Raw genomic sequence first — 6,360 nt, forward strand, 5'->3', positions numbered from 1 at the left:
GTGTGTGTGTGTGTGTGTGTGTGTGTGTATTTGCTTTTTGGAGGGCACTTGGAGTTGTGACTTGCCCAAGGTCACATGGATAGTTTTTTGTGTGTTAAGTGTCTGAGGTCGCATTTGAACTCAGGTTCTCCTGACTCCAGGGGCGATGCTCTATTCACTGCACCACCTAGCCACCTTAGTGGGACATATTTCTAGTGTCTACCTTTTATGTGGTTGGCATTTTTTCCATTAACTTCATGACTTGAGTGGTCTTCATATTTAAAAAACCCTAAGCATTCTTTTTAGCCAAAGAAAACAAAGTTTATTAAAGATATGCCATATTTGGTAGACTCTTAAGGAGCCAAAGCATTTGTGGTGTTTGTATTGACAAGCAGGTCAGAACAATCTGAGACAAACTGAGTCTTATTTAGATTGAATCTGAATGCCTTCACAGAGGCAAGATGGATCTTATATACAGAAAGACTGTGGAAGGGATCTAGGGGTAGTCTGGTAGTCTGAGGCAATAGCAAGAGGGATCCAGGGAGGATTTGGATGGGACTGGGGTAACTAAAGGTCAGATTCCCAATAACCAATACAAAGGGATTAAGGGTGGGATCAAGGGCAGGAAGCAGCCAGAGGCAATCAGGAGGTAACAGAAAATGGAGGGCTACTCTAGGTTAAGGGTAACAGAGGTCCTGGCATATTGCATATTGATAATGGATGGCTTTTGACACAAATTCTTTTGGGATAAATGTGGAAGGTCTGAGCTTCTGAAAGGGGAGTAGACCTGTCCCTGCCTCAGTGAGTCCCACTCAAGGGATATATAGTCTGAGTAGTCATCTGGAAGTTGATGACTAGGACCTTGGAGGAGATAAACCTCCATATAAAGATAAAGAGAAGCAAACAGGCACAAAAGGAGTATACAGAATAGACAATTTCCCTGGTAGGAATTAAAGATGTCTATGGCAGGGCCAAAACATAAAAGAAAAAGGGAATGTTTGATGGCTTTTGCAGTCAGATATCCCCCTCCTTTTTGTATTGCTCGATGGGCATATAGCACATGAAAAGCCGAAGAAGCCACAGAGTCTAATTGCTTTGAAAAATAGGCAATTGGTGGTGGCTAGGTTACACAGTGGATAGAGAACTGGCCCTGGAATCAGGAGGACCTGAGTTCAAATCCAGCCTCAGACACTTAACACAAAAACTAGCCATGTGACCTTGGGCAAGTCACTTAACCCCAATTGCCCTCCAAAAGAAAAAAAGAACACAAACAAGAAAAATAGGCAATTGGCCTGGGGTCAGGTCCTCAGGACTGTGATACCCCCAGAGCCTGTCCTCTCCTTTCATAAACATACAGAGTAAAAGGTTTTTGTAGATTGGGTATAGCAAATGCTGGAGTGGGTGTCAATTTAGTTTTCAAAGTATCAAAAGCTTTAACCTGGTCAGGGCCCCACTCTACAGAGAGTGAGTCAGGGCCTTGAGTAGCAATTAATGGTTGCAGTCTCTGGCCTTGGGCTTAATTGGATATTGAAAGCAATGGAGGAACACTTCAATATCTTGGAGGCAAACAGTAACTGGAGTGGCAGAAGTAGCTTGCCCAGCAATTCCTTGATCCCAAACAATTGGCTTAACTACCTCCCATACTTCTGGAGGAACATGGGGGAGTCTGGTGAATGGAGGGAAAAGGGAAATGGAAGGCTTAACTACAGAAAATTGTCTCCCCAATTTTACCATCAGGTCCCTTCCCAACAAGGGGACAGTACAAGAGCATAAGGAAGGAGTGTTCAAACAACAGATTCTCAAATAGGCACACATCCCTTAGTTTCCCCTTCAATGCCCATGCCCATGACCAAACAGGCTGAAAAGTAGGTAAGGACAGAGCAATTGGTTAAAACAGAGAATGTAGCCAGGATAAAGTGGGTAACCTTACCTCCGGCCTCAAATTTTGCCCAGGGCTCAGTGAGAAAGGTGTAGAAAGCAGAAGCACTGCCAAGCCCCAGGATCTCCCCATTATTCCAAGTCTTGAGATGACTTGAGGACAGGGCATTGAGGGGTGGCTTCACCACTTTTCCAACCTTGGGGACAATCCTTCCTCAAATGTCCCTTTGGTCGCATGGACTTCAGTTCCTGAGGTTTCCTTTGGGGGGCAGCCTGGAGGGGCACTCCTTGGGTCTTTCCCTGACCATGCTAGTAGCCAAGAATTGGATACATTCTCTGTCTCTAGCCCTTTCCCTGCCTTCTCTTTCCTTTGCTGCAACTATGTCTTTGCTGTTGAAGACACCAAAGACTGTCTCCAGTAATTGGGCCTGAGGTATTTGGGATCCCATTGCCAATTTCTACAGTTTCCTTTTAACATCTGGGGCAGATTGATTAATGAAATACAGAGTAAGTATTGCTGCCCCTTCTATACATTCAGGGTCTAAATTAATATACTTCTTAATATCTTCTAACAGCTGGTCTTGGAAAAGGGCAGAGTTTTCCTTTTCTCTCTGAGTAATTTCCCTAATTTTCTGAAAATTTATTTGCTTTTGAAATGCAGTGCTTAGACCTTCTAACAGGCAAATTATCATATAGTCTCTCTCCTATCCTCACTCTTTTGATAATCCCATCCTGGGTCACTAGTGGGAACAACAGCTGTTCCTGGGGGATATTTTGTGGGGTCATTGCTAGCCTAACAATCCCTAAATTTGGGGGCTTTACCCAGATTCTCCTCTTCTCCTCAGTGTTACAAAAGGTAGAGACGAGGATATGAAAATCACCCCCAAGAAAGCTGGAATTGTAGAAAGCTTGAATTGGAGGGACACTTCTTTAAAACCCTCAGGAAACTTAGTGGGGTCTTCTGAGTATATCCCTAGTTTCTCTCTAACTTGAGTGAGATCCAAAATGGAGAATGGAACATGCACTCTAACATGCACACTTGGTGAGGCAGGCACTTTCCTCAGGGAAAAAAAACCCTGAAGGTTCTGTGGGGGTGGGGGTGGGGCTTTGGAAGGGAGATAGGAAATCCCACTTCTTGTAAGTGAGGGACTGGGGAGTATTGGCACAACTGGATAAGACTGCAAAGGGGTGAGGTTGCAATCTGGCTGGCAAGGGAAAAGGTCAGCTGGAAAATGAGGAGGGGAAGGGATCAGAGTGGGAGATACCCTATAGACTGCCACAGGGTAGGGACGAAGCCTGAGTGCATATCCCCTCAGGGGAAGGGGCCACAGAGGGAAGTACCTCAGCAAGACCTGTGGCTGGGACCTGAACAGGGGTCATGGTGGGAGATACTCCAGGGACAGCAGTAAGAACAGGCCCCACGGCCAGAACCTGAGGAATAGTCAACTGGGGGGAAGGGCCATGGTGGGAAATGCAGGGTAGGAAATGTGGAAGGTGAAGGAGGCAGGAAATGAAGGGTTTGGGCTAGTGCAAAAGGGGAGGGGGAAAGAGAGTGGCCAAGGAGTGGGGAGCATGGGAAACAGGGAAATCCTGGGGTGGGAACTGTGGCAGGGAAGAGGAGCAGGCTGAAACCCTGGGGACCACTAGAAGGGGGTCATTTAATTAGCACCCATTCTCCTTTTTTTGAACTATTCCAGCTATGAGCTTACAATCTTTCCTGAGAATGGAGTTCTAAGAGCACTCAATGAAGGTCATTATATAGGAAACTTCTATCCATTTTCCTTCTTGGTGACACTATAATTCTTACTACAAGAGAGTATAATGTTTTAAAATCCCCACAACAGACTACACTTTGTGACCTCCTAGGTGATACTGAGGCCAAACAGTTGTTGCAAAAGAACACTAGCTTTTTATTTTTAAGTTCTTTAGAGAAAGTAAATTTTTCTCAATTTTGTTAAAGACAATGCAAAGGTGAACTTTTGGAAATTGAAAAAGATTGACCCATTATAGGTTTGGGGCTTGATAGTCCATTCCTCTGTAAATGAGGATCCGGGGGTAAGCCTTGAAACACAAACAAAACAAAACAAGACAAAAAAATACTAAAAATGTACCTGAAGTTTTCCCAATGCTCTCGCACCCAGAGAACTGAAAGAATTGAGCATACACTTCTGAATGGGGTATCTGTCATTGTCTTCCATGCTTCAGAAATTGTGACCAGGTCCATGGCCTCCAATATAACCACTGGACTGAGAACCTGAGAGCCTCAGGCTGAGTACAAGACAGCCTCCTAGGGGTCTGACTTAATGGAACCTGAGGGGTCAGTCCTGAAAGGAACCTCCAAGGTACTTGGAGATGGTGAAGGAGATAGAGAGAAGGGGAAGCTTACATACCTTCCAGGCTTTGCTGGAAAGAACTTTAGATTAGCAGTGTTTCCTGGTCATGTAACCAATATGTTGCAATTTAGGTTTAGAGTTGCTTGAGCCCCCAATATACTGACATGCTGAGTCCTGCTGAATGAATTCAGCTCAAGTCTTCTCCCAGCCAAAGAAAAGAAACTTTACTAAATTGGCAGACTCTTGAGTAGCCAAAGCATTTGTGATGCTTGAATTAACAAGCAGGCCAGAACAATCTGACAGAGATTGAGTCTGAGCTAGATTGGATCTGAGCTGTGCCTAAGCATTTTTGTTGTTGTTTATTCATATCAGCCTCTTTTTTTTTTAACCTCATTTGTGATTTTCCTGGCCAAGATACAGAAGTGGTTCACCATTTTCTTTTCTAACTTATTTTACAGATGAGGAACTGAAAAAAATATAGTTAAATGACTTGCCCAGGATCATGCAGCTAGTAAGTGTCTGAGGCCAAACTTGAACATATGAAGATCAGTCTTCTTGACTCCTAGCCCAACACTTTATCCACGGAGCCACCTAGGTCCCCTTTGTAAAAGTTATGTGATATGAAATGGTAGAATACAATTGAAAACTATTAATTGGGTCCCTAAAATTGAATACAAATGGTGAGAGTTTAAGCTAATAACAGAAGAAAAATTCCCAAACCACCATCAGATACTTGAAAAGCCTTAGGGAGGGAGAAACTATGATAATTTTGGTCCTCAGTAGGACCAGAGAAATCTATGTTACACAAAAGTTATGATACCTAGCATGTACACATATTCAAAGTATCCTTGAGATTAATTTAATTGAGATTGGGGGGTGACTAATAAAAGCATATATGTTTATGTTACATATGTTTTTTCATGTATTATTGAATAGGTACATAAGAACATATTTTGCATATACATACAATGTGTTATGAAGTACAAATGCATGAACTTGAATAACCATATTGAATGCATATACACAACCATAAGACCCAGTTTAGGATTGCTGGGAGACCTGAAATGTAAGAGTAGAGAGTGGCATACCTCTGGAACAAATTCATGCACTCAAACCATCTTCCAGTCAAGTAGCAAAGATTATTGTAATACCAATAAAGTAGGTGAGGTTCTTAGGAAACTTGCAAACTAATGAGGATGAGACTAACACATATATACAAGAGGGGTAGTGAAATGGTCTGATGGGCCTAAGAAGTGGTAAGTAGTCTGGGGTGGTCCAGGTGCCTCGGGTGGAGGCACCAGTGGTTTGGGCTGGGGTTCAAGCACAAGCAGGCCATCAATATGTATATGAAATCCTAATGTAAATGCAATGCAAGGGTAGGTAGAATAGGAGATATAAATAAAAAGACATATATATATATATATATATATATATATATATAGAGAGAGAGAGAGAGAGAGAGAGAGAGAGATAGGGGTGGGAGGAGTGAGAGACAGAGAAGGAGAGAGATAGAAACGCAAAGAGAAACTGAGACACAGAAATAGAGACAACAAAGAGATAGTCACCTATAGAGACAAAAAATAGAGTGCTCTAAAAAATTTTAAATGCTTAATTTTGTGTTGTATTTCCAGAATTAAACAGCTTAATTTTCTTCAAAGTTCTTTCTTTTCCATCCTGTGACATCATTTTTAAAGAGTATATCATTATCCTGATAAGCTATCTAAAACAATAACCACCAGAGATCCTCATTCTCTGTTACCTGTTTCTTCGGTCAACTTTAGCCACACAAGAACATGTTCACCACCAAATTTATATACATGATATTCAAAATCGTTTGAAATTCCACTCTCTGATAACAATTTTCTATTCTTTCACTTTTGATGTTTCTGTATTAACTGAACATGAATTGGTTCCCTCATTAAATCGTAGGAAAACCTTAAATCTCTATATACATGGGACCTTTGATTTTTAACTACTATTATGCTAATATATTATAGAATATTCATATTTTCACACCCGATCACACTCTATTGACCTATAACTTCAGAAAAAAATAGAGTCCCAATGATATGCCCTTATGTAGTATGAATGGAAGATTACTGACAGAAAAACAATGGGCATTTGTTTCCAGAAGAAATATGAGTGGGGTGGCTAGGTGTCGCATTGAGTA

This window comes from Petaurus breviceps, unplaced genomic scaffold (genome assembly GCF_028583685.1).
Source record: "Petaurus breviceps papuanus isolate PSGF00001 unplaced genomic scaffold, PetGlider_PUasm1.0 40, whole genome shotgun sequence".
Taxonomy (NCBI): Eukaryota; Metazoa; Chordata; class Mammalia; order Diprotodontia; family Petauridae; genus Petaurus; species Petaurus breviceps.